This window comes from Phacochoerus africanus, chromosome 14 (assembly GCF_016906955.1).
Source record: "Phacochoerus africanus isolate WHEZ1 chromosome 14, ROS_Pafr_v1, whole genome shotgun sequence".
Classification (NCBI taxonomy): domain Eukaryota; kingdom Metazoa; phylum Chordata; class Mammalia; order Artiodactyla; family Suidae; genus Phacochoerus; species Phacochoerus africanus.
Window position 1 is genome coordinate 56,255,757 of NC_062557.1, and position 19,766 is coordinate 56,275,522.

General features: G+C 46.7%; 1 protein-coding gene across 1 annotated transcript in view; it reads left to right on the top strand.

The window, feature by feature from the left end:
• The first annotated feature begins 3,849 nt into the window (after positions 1-3,849).
• Positions 3,850-19,766, top strand: part of MYOCD (myocardin) — a 212,527-nt gene continuing 196,610 nt past the window's right edge. The window contains exon 1 of the mRNA XM_047757100.1: positions 3,850-3,964. The gene's annotated coding sequence lies outside the window, so the exon portion shown is untranslated. The remainder of the gene's footprint in view (positions 3,965-19,766) is intronic.

The following is a 19,766-nucleotide window of genomic DNA, read 5'->3' on the forward strand; positions in this document are numbered from 1 at the left end:
GTGGCGCTAGAGAGAATGGACGCGGGAGGCGAGAAGGGAGCTTTGGCTTCCCCTGGTCCGGGAGGCTCTGGACCTTCCTCCGCCTCTTAAGGGGCCGTCCGCCGTGGCTGCTCCCCTTCCCAAGAGACCTGAGCATCTTTTCCAACGCAGCTTGCATCTTCTTTTTGTTGCGTCAGCTCAGGTGTGGCAGCTGCCTCCTCGGGCTTCCTTCTGTTGTTTCCCTCTTGCCACCCCGCGTCATTCATTCCTCTATTAAATCCCATCTGTTTGAAATTCCTGGTGTGGTCTCCATACCCTGACTGGATACTGACTGATAAAACGAGTGGAAAGTCCATTCGTTCCCTCAAATCTCATTCCTTTAGAAGGTGCCTCATCGGCACTTCAAAGGAGTCTATGTTTTAAAGAAAACCTTCTGTAAATTTCATTACATTTTATAAAACACCTAAAGCCTGCTATTCAGACCCCATACCTTACCCCAGGGTGTGTTTTCTGTCTTTGGGGGTCAGGGTACAAATGGAAGGAGGCTGTTTTACTACTCTGAAGTTTCGGTTCTATTTTATAACCAAATCTCAGTAACTTCCACAAATAAAATCATAGACTATGAAGCAGTATATAATAAATATGTATTATAAACCACCACGCCTTTTCCCATAAAACATGGCAGAGTATAAGAAAATAGATATGCATTCATACATACGTGTGTGCATTTGTACATAATCCTTTATAAAATCTTGATTCCATCACGTCTGTCTAGTGAATTTTGTATATTATCTCTATTTTAACATATAATTAGTTTGCATGTGTGTATACATATATATATATACACACACACACAAAACCAACAAATAAAAGCAGAGAAAAAAAACAATACCAAGAGTGTTTCTATTTTCAGCTACTCCATTTTCTGGTGTGCTTGGGGAATAGGGTTCAAGGTCATCCTTTGACACTTGGGATTTAGAGAACAGGCTCTGAGGAATCCGTGCCTTGCCCAGGTTACTTGGCCAGCAAGTGGCAGCCGAGGCTGCCTGCCTTGCCACCCCACACAGCCTTTCCCTGAAGCCCAGCTGCCTCCCCCTTCCCACCCCACAGGTCCCCGAGGTCCCTGGAGCTTTGCTGAAAGAATGCGTCTGCCCCTGACAGCCTGGAACGGAGAGTTCAGCCTCTGGCTTGGTAACTCGGGACTCTGACTGTGAATCTTGCCTTCTCTTCTTTGACTTTCCCCTCCCCTGAAGAGGAAAGTTATTTTCAACTCTCCATCTGTTTTGTGTTTAATGTGCAGAAAGGTTGCACACTTTCAGGGACCTTGTTCATAAGCAGTAGATTGTACAAGAGTTTATTACACAAGTGGGGGTTTTTATTGCTGGCCTTTGTGGCGTTGCCAACTGGGAGAAGGAACATAACGTGCTTAGCGGTCCCTATCAGGAAAAATGAGAAGGCATTAAATACCAGTCAAATTGTCAAGCATTGAAAAGTGGGTAATCAAATCCAGAATTCCCTGGAGTATGGCTAGTGAGAAGGACTTTTCTCATTAACAGTGTTTTTACGGCCGCAATTGGTTCCCAAGGCACTTATGTCACCGACAGTATCCCAGAGCATTATATGAGATGTGTAACAAGAGTGGAATAAGTTGTGACCTAGAAAGACTCAGGTCCGCTTCAAAATCTGACTCTGGTCAGCACAGAGCATCAAACTGGAACCCTCGGAAGAGCTTTCTATACGTGTGTGTGTATGATTTGTGGAATCCTAAAAAAGTGATACAGGAGTTCCCATCAGGGCTCAGCAGAAATGAATCTAGACTAGTATCCATGAGGACACAGGTTCGATCCCTGGCCTCGCTCAGTGTGTTAAGGATCCAGCATTGCCACGAGCTGTGGTGTCGGTCGCAGATGCAGCTCTGATCCCGTGTTGCTGTGGCTGTGGCGTAGGCCGGTGGCTACAGTTCTGGTTAGACCCCTAGCCTGGGAACCTCCATATGCCGTGGGTGTGCCCCCCCACAAAAAAAAAGAAAAAAAAAAAAGAAAAAGTGATACAAATGCACTTATTTACAAAACAGAAGCAGATTTGCTGAAATCAAACTTATAGTTACCAAAGGGGAAAGGAGGAGAGGATGGGTAAATTATAAGTTTGGTATTAACATATAGACACTACTGTATTTTATATTTAAAATAGGTAACTAATAAGGACCTACTGCAGAGCACAAGAAACTCTACTCAATACCCCATAATAACCTGACAAAGAATAGATAAATGTATATGTATAACCGATTCACTTTGTGGTCCACCAGAAACTACGCCAACACCATAAATCAACTATACTCCAGCATAAAATAAAATTTAAATAAGTAGATTAATTAATCGATTAACTAATCACAACATTAGGAACGTCAACTATGTAGATAACCGCTCCTGATTTAACCTCTGTCTAATCCTGAGCCCTGTGCTGTGTCTTCCTAGGAGAGAATGCATCAGAATTATACAGTTTACTACTGATTTGTCCTGAGCCATATGATGGGGCTAGAAAACATCCACAGAGCATCCTAGGAGACACTCTATCAGAACATTCCCAGCTAAACAGGCCAGTGCCAGTGGTCATAGGTTACTCTTATTCCTTTTCCCAAAAAGCTCAAGGCTGCTGCATAAAAGTCCTAGCTCTCAGTCCAGGCTACACATCAGAATCATTTGCCACCCGCTGCCCCAAACCCAAGACTCATTAAATAAAATCTGGCGGTGGGCTAGGACATGGGTGTGCTTTTAAATTTCTCTGGGTGATTCTGCTACAGAGCTTGGGTTGAGAACTGCAGATCTAATCCAGCTACCTAATTTTCCTGGTAGAGGACCCTGAGCTTGCAGAGGTTACTGTCCAAAACTGTGGATTCACAGTGTGATTGCATCTCCATCCGCGGTTGTCTTTTCCAGCACGGCATTGTCTCACTATAGCACTACTGAACATCATGTCCCAAATGTTATAACCCTTTATGTAGAAAAGCAACACATCCAACCCCATCCCCCACCTCTCTTTTCATGCATGCAAGTGGATGTGCTATAAATCCCCCAGAACTCTGCTGGAGACGGTGGGTGGGGCCACAGGGTGAGGGTGAGACTGTCAGGACCGCAGGGAAAAGTGGCTGGAGGACCCACTGCTTTCTCTAGCTGGTGTGCGGACAAGGGAGTGGACGCAACCTCATTGTCCATTCTGTGTCCATTGTTAGGGTCCATTGTCTGAGCACAACAGCCCTAAGTTATGGCTGAGTCTGGGCCCGAAAATATCCATGGTCAATCCCCGCCCCCATCCTTCCCCCAAAATGTCCCACACTGGACATTAAATGACCTGCTCACCTTACGCTGGATGAATTCTTGTCCACACGTTTCACTGAAAGATCCTTTTTCAGGCTGCGAATCCCAGGCCTTTTCCCCAAACCCGCAGGCCACCCTCTCGCTGCACCCTTGCTGTGGGTCTGCCTGGCCTTGCTCTCCATCTGATGGACAGCTGATACCCAGGGGACACCGGTTGGTAGCCTTGGACTTCTCAGCTTAATCGCCCCGGCTTTAATGCCACTTAAATCAGAATGTAAGCACTGAAGGAATTTCAGGAATCCGATGATATAAATTGTATTTTTAGAGCCGTGAATGACTTGAGCGAGTGAAACAGTGCAGTGACTGAAGAGAATTCTCTCCCGTTTCCCATGATTTATCACAGGCGAGGTCACGGCAGGTTAAAATACTTGAACGCCGCGATAGCATACGTCCTGGCATGGTTTTATGAGTAGTCATTCATAACATATTTGTCGCAAAGCATAATTTCCAAGATAGAACCCTGATCCACATGCACTTTTTTTTTTTTCACAGCAACAACACAGGCGCAGTAACTCCTTCGTGGAGGCTGCTTCCATTTTCACAATGTCCAGCTCCACGCTAGAGCTTCGGGGAAAGGGACCGAGGAAGTGACTGGTTCGCCAACTGAAAATGTAAGTAGATCCTGAGCAAACGCTCCCTTTTCCTGGAGGACAGAAAGGACTGTCCTTTCCGGGACGGATGGAGCTCGGGGCTTCTGCTCTGCAGACTCCACTTGTCTCTTAACAGCGTCTTTGATTTTCTCTTTTCCTTTAGTGTTGATTTTTTGCTTCTCTCCCGGTGTGCTTTTCCACCTGCTGATTAGCTGTGGCCCCCAGGGAAGGAATTCTCCCCTCTGTAATCAAAGGCTCTCCTCTGGGGAGACCACACAGGGACCCTAGGCAGCAGAGCGAGATCTCGAATGTGTGATGGGACCATATGGGACCTTATTTTGTTATACATCTACTGAATTTCTCTTTGGAGCCCTGATATTTCTTAGTTGTGGAGACATGAGCTCAGCCACATCGGGATGTCCACGTCCAGATCTGAGGAGGCCATGGGAACCATCTCATTTGCCATCCTCAGGCCGGTCTGGATGCTGCAGCCATGTCCTGTGAGGGATGCTGGGCTGCAGGGCAGGTGGGAAGGGTTCCTTCCCGGGGACCCCCACCATCAGATCGGCTTTCTTGGCTTCCCCCGACCTCCTCCTCCCCCGGTTTGAATAGTCGTATCAGGTCTGGAGAAGGAGTTTCCCAGATTTTCATCCAAGCTTCTCAATCTTTGGTTTATGCCCAGCGCCTGGGATGTGAGACCCAAAAGCTAAAAATATGACTCTTTTATCTACACTTTGCTGGTTTTCCCTCCGCCGAAGCATGAAAGACCGACAGCCTAGCTGCCCGATGAGAGAAAAATGTGGGCAGATATCTCCTGGTCATTTCCCATCACTGTCATGAAGGCAACAGAGGAAGGCCTGGCTCAGGCAGGCAGTCCGCAAAGGCAGCTGCTCTCTTTACAGCAGGTGGATTAGAGAAACAATTGAGAACACAGGCTCAGGAGTTCCCACTGCGGCCCCGCACAGTGGGTGGAGGGATCCAGCATTGCCGCAGCTCAGCATAGGTGGCAGCTGCGGCTTGGATTCCACCCCTGACCCAGGAATTTCCATATGCCTTGGGTGCGGCCATTAAATAACATGGTTTTTTAAAAAAAGGAAGAAGAACACAGGTGGCAGAAGGTCAGTGTCTGAGTCCCTGGTTTCCTGGCTCTGCATCCTTGAACAAGTTACCTAACCTTTCTGTGCCTCAGCTCCACATGTACAAAACAGAGATTATGATAGCACCTGCCTTGCGCGGTCCTCCATGAATTATGTTCTTATTATGATTACTGCTGCCGCAAACATCTGTCTCTTAAAGCCACTGGCGACCCTGTGTGGATGCCACCAACACACAGTCCATCACAGGTACCATTTCTCAGGGGAGAGGCTGGGCTGAGTTTCCTGGAAACGCAACCCTCTGGGGACACTGGGGGGTGGGAGGAGGGTCTTAAGAGTTGGGTTAAGAAGGAATCAGCTGTCAGTCAAGGCAGCTTCTTGAGGAGGGAGCATGGGAACTGGAAGACACCGCCGTGCCTCCAATCCCGGGGACAAAAAAGAGGCGGAAGGGGAGCAGGGTTGGAGAACAGCCAAGTCCGTGTGCCGGGGCCGTACCTGGTTGGCCTTGCTGGCAGGTGCTGGCAATCAGAACAGATGCTGGGCCTCTCCTGAGATGTGAGCCCTACATGGGCTGTGGGAGGTGCCAGAGCGGGGGGGGGGGATTGGGGGGGAGGACACCGAGGGAGAGACAGTGGTCCAGCAGCCCCGGTCTTCATAAAGCCCCCATCAAACTGATGCTCATTCCCATCCAATGAGAATGCGAGCATCTCGACCCTCCCACCAGCCCCTCCCTTGTGTCCCAGAGCCAGGCCGGCCATGTCCCTCTCAAGCCACACTCCGGCAGGACGACAAGTCCGCCCGGACCGTGGGAAGGACCTCCCAGCAGGGGGGTCAGGCGACCTGGACTCGAGATCCAACTGCGAGACCCGTCAGCCCCTGGCCTTGGACAAGCCCCGTCACCTCCATGGACCCGGGGCCCCCGTGGGGAGGTGCGGGGCAGCTTCATTTGGGAAAAACAGTGTGACAGTTATAAGTGTGGGTTTGGGAGCCAGAGGGACCTCAGTGGAAATCCCGTCTTTGCCATTTACTGAACGTAAATACAGGGCAATTAACTGACTTAATCTTTCTAAGCTCTACTTCCCTCGTGTATAAAAATGGAGATACTCAGAGCACACTTCTCCTGGGATTATTTTGAAGATTAATCTCAAGAGTGTTGTGGAGAGTTGAGTATGTAGGACCATACTTCAGTGACTGTTGCCTATATCCCTATAGTAATCACTCGGGAACCCTGGGGCTCCGCCAGCTCAGGCTGCGAGAGTTCAAATCTGAGGGCCTGCTTTATCCGCAGCCCCTTTGTTTTTCTGTGTTGTGGATCTTCTTTAAACAACCACAGGCTCAATTAGGACTTGGGGGATTACCATGACCGCTGCTACGTATAAACGAGAGAACCATCAAGGACCTGTTGTAGAGCATAGGGAAGTCTCCTTAACGCTTTGTAATAACCTATAATGGAAAAGAATCTGACAAAGAGTAGGTATGTATATATAAATATATTCTGTACCTATTCTATGTGTATAGATATGTGCACAGATGCCTATATATCTGTCTCTATATAGATGTATAATGGAACCGCTTTGCTGCATACCTGAAACTAACACGGTTTTGTAAATCCACTCTACTTCAATTGTTTAAAATGCTCCACACTAAAAATAGTCACCGTGTTATGAATCACTGGACTAGACCAAATGCTGGCCAACTTTAAAGGGCCAGATGGTGTCTTAAGCTTGGTGGTCTCCATTGCCTCTTGTTTGGTTAGGGTTAGGGTTAGAGGGTAAGGGTGTAGGGTTAGGGTTAGAGGGTTAGGGTTAGGGTTAGGGCTAGAACGAGGGTCAGGCTTGGCTAGAGCATACGAGCATTTGTTGGGACTGGGTAGCAGTCACGACCCAGAACTGATGTCTCAGAGGCTGAACCCTGTTAAGAGTTCTTTCTCGTGTCGCAGCAGTGTGGGAATCGGGGCTTGGGAGTCTACCCCACAGAGTCTTCTGGGGACCACGAGTCCTTCCATCTGTGGCTTCCCACCATCCATCTGAAGGCCCATCCTCAGGATGGGTGGGAAAGAGAGATGGGCCCACCTTCAAGAGCGACTTAACAATATGCAAACCGTTCTGTCCAGTGACAGACCGCGGGCTGCTTTGTGCCCGTGGGACAGTTTTCTCTTCTCCTGGGCTGGACCAGCTCCTTGGTTTTTCCTAAAGATGAAACAAACTTCTCTCCGATAAGCCATCTTTTCCTCCGTCCCAAAGCAGCCTAGCTCTGCTTTCTCGAAGGTCTCATTTTATTGTTCGTGTGATTCTCTTTTCATGCTTATGACAGTTGTCAGATTCTGCGCCTCATGAAAATGATGTGTCACTTCGCCAGGGCTGCTGTTACACAGGGCCGCAAACTGGGTGGCCTAAAACAATATAGATGTATTCGCTCAGACTTCTGGAGGCCAGGAGTCCAAAATCAGAGGGTGGGCAGCATCGACTGCTTCTGAGGAGTCTGGCAGGGAATGTGGTCCAGGCCTTTCCCATGGCTTCTAGTGATGGCCCCGGCGTCCCAGACTTGCAGGTGCACGGCTCCGGTCTCCCGGCATCTCCCCGCGGCATTCTCCCTGTGGCTCTGCGCTGTCACATGGCCGCCCCCCTGTTGGCTCAGGTCCCTCTCTCACAGCCTCGTCTTAACCTGATTACACCTGCAAAGACCCTCTTGCCAAATAAGCTCGTGTTCACAGCTACCAGGGGTCGGGAGGCCAACCCCTCTTTTGGGGGGACACAAGTCGGTCCATAACGGGTGGTGAAGAGACCCGGTGGCCTAGTCACGTCTGAGAATTGTGAGATGTTCAGAAGGATGAGGATAATCAGATCATCAGGTGTCCTCGGGGCTTATTTTTTACCCTTCATTGTAAATGGCAGAGAGAACTGTGCTATTCCAGCTGCTACCTTGGAGAATGTAGAATTTTCCTTTTTAGACTGTTTTTTTTTTTCTTTTTTTTTTTTATGGACATGGAACAATGAACTAGAAAATGTGGCACATTCTGTCCTCCCCTTCTATTTTCAACTTGTAAATGCTGCATTCGAAATACCGGAACAGTGAGGCTTGCGGTTACTAACGAAATTAAAAATAAAAGCAAAATGCCCCGTAGCCTGCGTGTCTCCCCCGAGAGGGAGATGCTGCAGGCGGGTGCCCTGGACAAGAAATGGGCTTTTGGGTGAATTTTCACCCCCTCTGCAGAGGTCAAGATTTGAACATCATGGCCAGCTGGTTGTAATTCTGTCCTATTTTGAAACAGATGACATAGACTGCTAGCCCATCATGACAGCTGAGATTTATTTTCCCCCAACTTGGCCTAAGTTACAGAGACCAAACTTACCCAGTCAAGGAAAGGGGCAAAATATCTTCTTGGTGACCTCACCACCACCCCCCACCGCCCCCTGTCGGTGGAAAACCTTCCAACAGCCCGCAACTGGTCCATGGGAACTGGCCCATGGCACAGCATCTTCAATATTCAAAGCAGGACTTGGCGTCTCCCTTCTGAAGCCTCATGGCACCTTTTGTCTTTGCTCCTCTTCGGAGGCTCTATGACAGCCCTCTCCATTTGTAAGTCACTTCTCCCCTCCTAAAAGGGCAAGCTTTTTCCATCTTGGTCATGACTCATGGCGGAGAGGAAGAAGCCAGTGGAAAGAGGGAAACTGGAGATGCTGGCGAAGAAGCAGCTGGGAAGTGGATGCTTCCAGAACCAGGCAGGAGAGGGCAAGGGGCCAAGTGGCAGTGGTCTCTCTCCTGCCCAGGACACCCGAGCATGGGCAATTTCAGCTTCCCTGGAAGCCAGACAACCCCTTCTACTTGGGGTTGCAACCTCAGACCCGGGATTGGAGTGACTGCACCCAAGATAACCTTGTCCAGAGCTCTTAGCACGAGCACTGACCTTCTCTCTGCCTTAGGCTTCTCATCTGTATGATGGGCTAAATAAGAGTGCTCGTACAGTTGTTACAGGGATCAAACATGATAACAGATGGAAAACGTTTACCATACAGCCAGGCCGGCACAGTGGTTCCCAGAGGTCCCAAATTTATCCCCCAAGAATTTTAACAGTGTAGATGTGTGGTGAAGCCTAAGAATTGGCATATTTACCAAGCACAAATAGTCATCTCCAGGGAAATTTGGGATGCTGTCATACTAGGAAAAGTTCAATAAAGAGTAGTTATTTCTTATACCATTTTCATCCTCATTGATATCATGGGGAATTCTCATTTAAACAAGCTTATCCTGGAGTTCCCATCATGACTCCGTGGTTAACGAATCCGACTAGGAACCACGAAGTTGCAGGTTCGATCCCTGGCCTTCCTCAGTGGGTTAAGGATCCGGTGTTGCCGTGAGCTGCGGTGTAGGTCACAGAACACGGCTCAGATCCCACGTTGCTGTGGCTCTGGCGTAGGCTGGCAGCTGTAGCTCCCATTGGGTCCCTAGGCCTGGGAACCTCCATGTGCCACGGGTGCATATGCCCAAGAAAAAGACAAAAAGACAAAAAAATAGTGATCATAAAATAAACAAGCTTATCCTTATTAAACATATATGAAGGTATTAATAAACTTAATTCTTAAGAATGGTTTTGGGGGAGTTCCTGCTGTGGCACAGTGGGTTGAGAATGTGACAGCAGTCGCTCAGGTTGCTGCGGAGATGTCAGTTGCATCCCTGGCCTGGCTCAGTGGGTTAAAGGATTTGGCATTGATGCAGCTGCACAAAGGGTCACAGCTCCATCTTGGATTCAGTCCTTGGCCCAGGACGTCCATACATCACAGATGCAGCCATTAAAAAAAAGAAAGAAAGAAAGGTTTGGGGGAGTTCTCTGATCGGCTCATCAGGCTAAGGATCCAGCATTGTCACTGCTGTGGTTTGGGGGTCACTTCTGTGTTTCAGATTCAATCCCTGGCCCAGGAGCTTCCATGTGCCATGGGTGCAGCCAAAAAAGGGGGGGGGAACTTGATTCAAGAATATGTAAATCAGGGAGTTCCCATTGTGGCTCAGTTGTAATGAACCCAGCTAGTATCCATGAGGATGCAGGTTTGATCCCTGGCCTTGCTGAGTGGGTTAAGGATCTGGCATTACTATGTGGTGTAGGTCACAGACACAGATCCCACGTGGCTGTGGCTGTGGCTGGTACCTATAGGTTCAATTCAATCCCTAGCCTGGGAACTTCTATAGGCCACACATGTGGCCCTAAAAAGCAAAGATTTTCCTCCTTTTAAGCAATGGCTGAAATACTTAAAAAAAAAAAAAAGACTTTTACAAACGATTCTCTAAACTCTTTTCCCCAGTGTGACCTTACAGAGAGGCCATTACATAAACAGATGAAAACAGAACGGTTTTGGCTCTCAGTTAGATGGGTATCTTTCTTTCTTCCCACCAAACTCCCCTATGGGTGCTTGAGTTACTTCCACGGGGCTGTGTGCAACCTTTAAACAAACAAACAAACAGAAACCTCTGTCTTGAATAACAGCAGTGTCAACGGACCTTTTGACACGAGGATTTCTTGAATGTAGAAAATGTATCTTTTGGAGACTGGACAGATGTCTCACGCAGTGTACGCAGCTAACGGAGGCTGCCTAAGATGTACTCAGATGACGGGGATCCTGCCTGAGGATAATGCAGGGAACCGCTGGGCAGTGCTGGTGGATCTGAAACACAGTAACTAGTTAAGACCTGGATGGCTTTCTGACATGGAGGGGTTTTCGCTCTTTGCAGAAGGGGTAGCTTGTCAGCAACCCCGAACCACTCCCAGCTTGACGCTGAAGGCCATTATTTCAATTTTACACTTATTTAGGTGGGGAGGGACCTTAACTTAGAACAAGCACTTGGATTTCGCTCAGCAAATTCAATGGCTATAAATCTAACCCGTGATTCATTTCCATGATTGCTTGCCCCGGGGATGGGGAACAAGACAGCATCACCACATTCTGACTGGGGCACCCCAAAGAAGGAGAGAGTCAGGGGATCACAGCCTGCAAGGGGCAATGGAAAAAGATCTCACTGTCCAACAGGGACTCCTGCCCCTCTTAACTCTTCACGTTCCTGTTTTTCCATTCTTGTGAGGCATCCAAGGACAAAGACTCTTAGAAACTCCTCTCTGCGTTTGATTGCTTGAATGGTTCTCAAACCTCTGACCATCAGGAACACATATTTTAATTATTTTCTCTTTTCTGTTATGTCATTTTCTTAGCTTTCCCCAGTCCCTACAATGCACACTTGTGGAAGAAACCAAATCACATAATTCATTGGACTTACTTCAGTGTCTAGGGTAGAAATGTCTTACAGGAGTTCCCATCATGGCTCAGCAGAAACGAATCTGACTAGGATCCATGAGGACCCAGGTTCGATCCCTGGCCTTGCTCAGTGGGTTAAGGATCTGGCATTTCCGTGAGCGGTGGTGTTGGATCTGGCATTGCTTTGGCTCTGGCATAGGCCGGCAGCTATAGCTCCGATTAGACCCTAGCCTGGGAACCTCCATATGCCTTGGGTGTGGCCCTAAACAAACAAACAAACAAACAAACAAAAACAAAAAACAAAAAAAAGGAAAAGAACCGTCTTACTAATGTAGCTGTGAGAAGATTCATAAACCAACAGTATCAGTTACCAGGTGTGCTGAAGTTCTTTCTTTTGATCATACCTGTCTAATCATTTGACTGTACCATATCTACTTCTGTCCATGCTCATCATTAAAATAGTAATAGATCAACAATAATAATAATAGATTACTCTCAGCGTGTATTAACATGACACCTAGCCCGGGGGGGCCTTAAAATAGCTAAATCCCAGCAGGGTTCTCGCAAAGGGAAAGGATGTGTAGGTAAGAATGGCAGGGAAAAACAACCTAACAATTTTTAGTTGGGTCCTGGCCCAACCTGCTAACGTATAACTCCCAGAAGTCAGGCTGGACTCTGTAGAAGGCTTTCCCTACCCCCAATTACCATACCTCTTGTCCCCAAAGCACAGCCCTGGGTGTCAGAATGCATAGTCTAGTTAAGTGAGAATTGCATTCTGTAGCACTAAAGTGAAAATGCCCAGAAAGACAGGGGAGAAGGGTGTCTATTCGCTCAGATAGAAGAACTCTATGAAAAGACCTCTCATGTCTTGGTGGCCAAACATCATGAAGATAAAGTAAGTCAATGGGGGAGGGGAGCTCGGCTCCACACACTCTCTCAGGGACCTAGAATTCTTTCATCTCATGGCTCCTCCACCTTTCAGGTCTCTTGAGGCTTCTTGCAATGGAAGAATAGGAGATGCCATGGGGCAGTTTTTAGTTCAAGTATATCAATTGCTTGAACCCACATTCAAGAACCCAGCCCAGGGCAGCCCTTAATTATAAGAGAGTCCCCTAGCTGTGTGTCCAGGAAAGAAAAAGAAAAGCTGAACCCCTGGCCAGTCTCTGTTACAGAGAGCAAGGGTCCAAGCCACTCCAGGCAGCTGAGGAAAGCAGGGGGTCCACAAAGGGAAAAATAAAAGACAGAATGTGGAAGATGACAAAGAAAAATAATTCGTGAATGCCCTGAACTGCTAGTTCCCGGTAAAGGTGGCCCATCAGTGTCCTGGGATCTGCACTATTAGCTCAAGTTTTCACCTTAGAGGAAAAGTAGCAAAACTGGGAGGCTGTGAGTTAGGGGCAGAAAAAGTTCCATCTTCAATTGGCAGACTATGCCTGGTTTCCCTCAAAGTCTGTATCCTCATCCTCGTTTCTCCCTCTTTCTAAAACCCTCAGGAGTTCCCGTCGTGGCTCAGTGGGAACGAATCAGACTAGCATCCATGAGGGTGCACGTTCGATCCCTGGCCTCATTCAGCGGGTTAAGGATCTAGCGCTGCTGTGGCTGTGACCTAAATGTAGCTGCAGCTCTGATTCGACCCCTAGCCTGGGAACCTCCATATGCCGCAGGTGCAGCCCTGAAAAGGCAAAATAAATACATACATAAAAAATAAATAAAATAAAACTGCCTCCCCTTGAGTACCAGGCCCAGATCCTAGAAGCAAAACATGTGACCCATGTCCTATTTGCTGTCACATTAACAGGATGGATTTTCAGGGTATGATTTTTCATTTTGTCATTGTTTTCTCCCCCTGGGGAAAGTGTCTTCAGTTCCGACAATGGATTACCAGGTGGTAGATCACGGAACAGTTAACAGTACCTAAGGTCTGTCTTTGCCAAGCACTGTTCTCAAGAGTTTACAGGTCTTGCGTCTTAGCCACTCGAACAACCATGAAGCAAGTCTTAGTATTATTTTCTGCATTTTACAGCTTTGGAAACGGAGACACAAAAAAGTGAGGGGGCTTGGCCAAGGTCGCACCATTGTAACTGGAGCCAGAACTCCAACCAAAACAAGAACAAGTTCTAAACACCACTTTCAGCAGCTTTGGTGCCAAAGGCTGAACATCCCCTAAGAGCATTTAAGTGAGAAACATAGATAAGCCTGATTTTGCACTCAGTAATTGTTTTTTTCTATCAAAAATAGAACTTTCAAGTTTATTTACACAGCCAAACATAACACTACTGTTACCATGGCATTCCATTTGGGAAGATTTAACACAAGGTATAAAAATACAAGTTCCTAGAGGTAAGCAAGCACCTTTTCCATTCATCTTGACAGCAAGAAATCTTAACCCTTTCCTCCTGTGTTTCTTTTCACTTTTCTTTTTTTTTTAAAAATCAAAGTATAGTCGATTTATTCCTTCTGTATCTTATACTACTGGAAAACAAGAATACTTTATTCACATACTCATCAATGGTGTTTTGTACTCCCTTAGCTCTGAGACGTTTCATTGCGTGGGAACTTACCATATTCCATTTCCGAAAAGTTCAGAAAATGACTTACCTGTTTTATTCCCATCTCTTATAAATATTCTCTTAAATATGTTTTCCTTCCCCAATTAAAAAAAAAATCAGAGCACATTTGCATGCCTTGTATATTCTTGTGGCTTTTCCTTTCCGTTCAGAATAATTTCCTCCAGTTGGCCGGTTTCTTTTGACTCGCATTATGTCTCTGTGTCATTTGGCATGTAAAGCTTCCCTGCTCCCTATTTGCTTTTCGCTATTGCGCTGGCTAAGCCGTGCAGTATGATGTTCAGTAGGAGTGAGAAGACCATCGCTTGCTTCCAGGCAGGTCTTTTGGGAGAAAGTGGTTAGTGTTTCCTCGTTAATTCTGATGTTAGTTACAGGAGTTTTATTTAGATGCTCTTTATTAGGTTGAGGAAGCTCCTTTCTGTTCCTAGTTTGCTGGGGGTTCAGATCGTGAGTGGATGTTGAACTTATCCATTTTTTTTCTTTTTTTCTGCATGAATTGATGGAACACGTGGTATGCATTCTATCTTAGACCGCTATTTTGGGGGGTTACATTGACTGGTTTTTGCCTGTTCATCTAGACTTACATTCCCAAGATAAACTCCATGCCGTCATGGTCCATTCTTCTTTTTGCACCTTATTAGATACAAAAGTTTGTACATTATTGGGTGCTTTTTTTTTTTTAATTCTTATTTAAAGAATTTTGTTCTACATGTGTGGGGAATTTTAGTCTCCTTTTTTTTTTCTTTTGAACTTTTTCTGTCTGGTCTTAGAATCACTAATTATGGCCTCATAAACTGAGATGGAAAGTATTTCCTCCGCTTTGACTTTGGGAAGAGATATGACAGAATTGGTGTTATTTCTTTGAAACATGTTTGATAAAATTTCCTAGTGAAAGCATCTGGGCCTAGAGAATTTTCTTAGAAATTTTTCTTTTAACTGCTAATTTGATTTCCTGAAATGTTATGGGGCTATTCAAGTCTTCTATTATATTTGGAGTGAGTTTGGGGCATTTATGGTCTTTCCCACAAAGAGTGTTGAAGCAATTTGGCATTCACATACAAGAAATTCAACCTCTATCGAAACCTCACACCTTATAAAAGAGTAGCTGAAGTGCATACTGGATTTAAATGTAAAACTATTAACATTTTAGGAAAAAGTGTAGAAGACAGGGTTCATGGCTTTTAGTTAGATGAAGAGCTCTTAGATATGACACCAAAACTAACTATCCATAAAACCAACAAACAAAGATATTAAAATGTATCCAAATTTAAAATTTTGCTGAGGAATACACCACTTAAAAGAATGAAAAAAAAAATGTTTAGACTTGAATTTTTTTTTTTTTTTTTGGTCTTTTTAGGGCCATAGCCACAGCAGATGGAGCTTCAGAGGCTAGGGGTCTCATCTACACCACAGCCACAGCAACGCCAGATCTGAGCTGTGTCTGTGACCTACACCACAGCTCATGGCAATGCCAGTTCCTTAGCCCACGGAGCAAGGCCAGGGCTCGAACCTGCATCCTCCTGGATGCTAGTCAGATTCGTTTCTCATGAGCCATGACAGGAACACCTAGACTTGCATTTTAAATTACATTCTGACAAAGAATTTGTATCCCACTGTATAAAGAACACTTAGAACTCGGGAGTAAGGAAACACACACACCAAGTAAAACTGGTCAAGATAGCTGAAGAGACACTTCTCCAAAGTGAAGAGCCATGAAAGGGAAATAAGCATTTGGACATAGGTTCAGCGTCGATAGCCGTTAAAGAAATGCCAACTTGAAACCAGTTGTATTTGGAATTAGAAACTCGTCCATACTGGAATTCCACTTGTAGAGAAAATCGTTAAAATCAGCAAGTGTGGAATGTTGAGCAGGGGCATTCAGAAGAGGGAGTTCATGAAGAGGCAAAGACAAACTCCAGCTGGTTATTCCAAGAGGGGCTGGTGCTGCCTGGGAGTCGCTTTCATTCTGGGGGCCAAAGCTCAGAAGGTCAGATCGGGACCCCAGCCAAAATGCCTAAGTGGGATTCAGCACCTAATAAGCAAGAGTTCGGAGTACTCGTCAAGGGGCTTTCCAACAAAAATAGGTCTTATTATAAAACTGTGTCCTCCTCTCAGACCACGTCCTCCACCTGCGTCTGCCAGGGTCTCAGATGATGGGTGATTTGAGCCACCCGTAGGTAGGAACAGCTGTTTGAAGGAGGTGCCTGATAAGAAATGGAGACTCCAGTAAGGTCTGACATATCTACCGTGTGGTCCAGTGTCGAGGCATAGGAAGTGCAAAAGAAAATCAAATCAAAGAGAGTTCGTGATGTGTACAGAGGTTGTTGGGCGGAGTTTCCTTTTCCTCATCTAACTTCATCAAGAAGATGGGACATTTTGGACCTGTGTAAACCTCATGGTGATAACTGGCGGTAGCCCTCAAACGCTCAGACAAAGGATGCTCACAATTACCTACCACAATAGCAGAGTCGTGTTTTATGCAACGCTGTGTTTTATGCTCTCTTTGATTCGTATAATAGTAACCAGTGAATTCTCTGCAGTCAGATGGTCTTGAAGGAAATACCTGCTCTGTCACTTCCCAGGTGTGTGGCCTTGGGCAGGTGACCTGACCTCTCATCTGTTTCCTTAAGTGCAAAATGGACATGGTAATAGCTAGGCCTGGTGTCATTGTTAGGAAACACCTGGAATGCTCCCTAGTACATACGGAGCCTTCAGTAAATGATATCATCCTCATCGGAACATAATTCGCTTATATTTTTATCTTTAAAGACTCCTCTGGAGTCCTTAGCTGCAATTCATCAGCAACTACATAGAGATAAGGTAGCTGAGTGGGAGATGGAAATCACATACAAAATTATCATTCCTACTGGATAATTTTAAAGAAGAGGGGAGGGGAGTTCTCTGGTGGTCTAGTGGTTGGGACCAAGTGCTTTCATTGCTATGGCCTGGGTTCAAGCCCTGGTCTGGGACCTGAGATCCCATCTCAAGCCACTGCACACCATGGCCAAAATTAAAAATGTTTTTAAAAAAAGTTTTTAAATAAAGAAGAGTGGGAAAAATACTTCACTCAATTAATTGTGGTATAATGCTGAAAACCTTCTTCCTGGGAAAAATAAAGTTCTTCTTATTTCTTCATCTTTTTAAGTCTCAATGAAATTGACTTTATCAGTTTATTAAACCTTAAAGGGAAATTTTATGGTGTAAGTACTGCCCGCAATTGGATGTTTCCTTTGGTAATTCAGATTTATCATAACTCACCTGGGGCAAGGCCATTTCATTTGTCAAGTAGGCCAGGCTGGTGTGTGCAGGCTGCTGACATGTGACATTTCTGAAGATGCCTCATGCACAAAACAAAACAAAACAACCCTTCATTTCTTTTTCAAGGCAATTAAAATACTTGCATAACACAGAATGACTGGCAGCACAGAAAAGCAACAATGACGTTGATTCCATTAGTTTAATTTTTCCTTGTGATTAGAGGTCTTTGTGAGTCAGAATGGGTAAGACAATGAAGATGGGGTTGGAAACCACATAGGTTTGAGTGTAGTTTGTATGACGTTGGACAAGTTACCTATAAAAACTATGTAAAGGAGACTTTAGTTTCAGTATCTTGAAATGCATCCCAGTAGAGGGTTCAGTAGGTTGCATGATGCCCCCCGAGCCGCCTCCTAATCTCTGGAATCCGTGAGTGTTACTTTCTGTGGCCAGAGGGGACCTTTGCAGGTATGACTGAATTAAGGCTTTTGCGATGGGGGGGTTATTCCAAATCATCCAGCCGGACCCTAAAGGTTGTCACTGTCTCCTCTGGAAGTGGAAGGCCCCGCCGAAGATGCCAGTGCAAAGACAGAGGCCGAGATTGGAGCGAGGCAGCCGCAAGCCCAGGAATATTGTCGGCAGCCAGACGCTGGAGCGGACAAGGGACAGATAATCCCAGGGGCCTCTGGAGGGGAGTGGCCTGGCTGACACTGTCATTTCAGATCAGCGATCCTGACTTCAGGCTTTGGGCCTCACGAGCCGAAAGAGAATACATTTCTGTTTTAAGGCACCAGGTTTGCTACAGCATCTGCAAGAGATGAATACACTTACATCATACACACAAACAAGGTGGTGATCAGAGTCTGGCTCACAGGACTTGAGTCGTTGACAGTCATGTAATCGCCAACATATTTATCTGAACTGTAGCACGTTGCCCGCCTGGCTGCCTGATGATATTAAAACTTTAAAAATAGCTCTTTAAAAAAAAAAAAACCTTATTGATTCCTGGGGTTTTCTAAGAAAATAACCAGAGGCTTAATACCATTCCTTTTATTTCCAAAAATAGAGGGAGTTCCCTGGTGGCCTTATAGTTAAGGACTCGGTGTTGCCACTCCTGGGCTCCGGTTATTGCTGCGGTGTGGGTTCGATCCCTGGCCTGGGAACGCCCACACGCTGTGGGCGTGGCCCCAAACAAACAAAACATAGACATCACTGTGTTACCGTTTTCTGTTTATCAAATATCCCTCGAGTTCGTTAAAGGTATTTGATGTTCAGAATTAGTGAAATATCTCATGTACTAAGAAGTGATTCTCTCCTCCTACACTGTAATATAATATATACTCACATTGATAAAATAATATCCTGTCTCCCTGAAATAATCACACACACTGAGTGGCTGCTGGAGACGAGGCTGCAGAGGGAGGGCGGAACGGAGTCCCGGGAGTGATGGAACCAGCAGGCTCCAAGGGGAGGGCGTCATGGGCAGTGAGCAGAAGTCTGAGTTCATGATGGCTGAGCCGCAGTGGGGTGCAGCCACACTCACGGGGGGCCTCAGGGGACCTGAGGATGACAAGGTCCCAGAGAAAGTTCTGGAGTTTCAAGACAGCCCTCCATATGGATGTCAGCGTGACCACAACTTCTGCAGAAGTGAAATAGCAGGAAGGCTCTAAGCCAACACTTTAAGTGAATCCAGCAGAGGGGCCAGGTCAGCAGGTGGAAGCAAGGCGGGGGAAGAGGGTGGCATCACCAACAGGCATCAGAAGGGACGTCCTCACGGGGAGGTGGAGGCCCAGTCCAGGACCAGCCGGATGAGTGGTGAAGACACACAGCTCACCTCGGGATCTGGAGCGATGGGAAATGTGGCAGGATGGGCAGCCACCTTTTGGAAGAGCATCCGGGGACCACGGTCCTAGGGGGGGACTGGTCTCATTTGAGACAAAGACATGGGACTGTTAGGAAAGAGGGTGTTGATGGCGAGGAACTTGCTAGAGTATTTCTTATCCTTTTCCCAGATGGCAGGATGACAACCCTCTGTGTAACTCATGGTTAGGCGGAGAGCAGAGAGGGAAGGGCTGTGGGGGAGGAGGGCGGAAGCACAGAGCAGTGTGGAAAGGAAGCCATCGGATGGCTGGAGGGGACTGGAGGGCATGGCCGGTCGCTAGGGCCCAAGAGCCCCTGGACAGTGAAGCAGGATGGCCTCGGATTCCACCAGGTGGAGGGGCCTGGGTGGTGGGGCAGGAAGCACTTCCTTCATCCTCGTACCCAGCGAATCCGCCAAGAGAGGACGTAAGGATGTCTGTTGTTCAAGAGAAGATGGGAGCTGCTGGTCCTTTCTCGTGTCCAGCCGAGCCTTTACCTGCCGGCACCTGGAGCTCCAAAAAGGCCTCCTTAATTCCTCCATCCATCCTTCTCGCTACGCCCAGAGGGATCTTCCTAATGGCTAGGTCATCTTAGGACTGATCACCCCTGCCCGCCTTTCCCCCTTCAGGCGATGGGCCCTACATAATCCACAGGTGCTGCTCCAGTGTCTCCGTTCATCTTTCAGCTTGCTGGGCTTTATTTCCTGCCCCGGCTTCATCCCTCTATGTGGGACAGAGCATCCAACGTTCCTATAGGGGACTTTTCCGTTTTGTCATCCAAGACATCCCAGTGGGGCCAGCCTCCT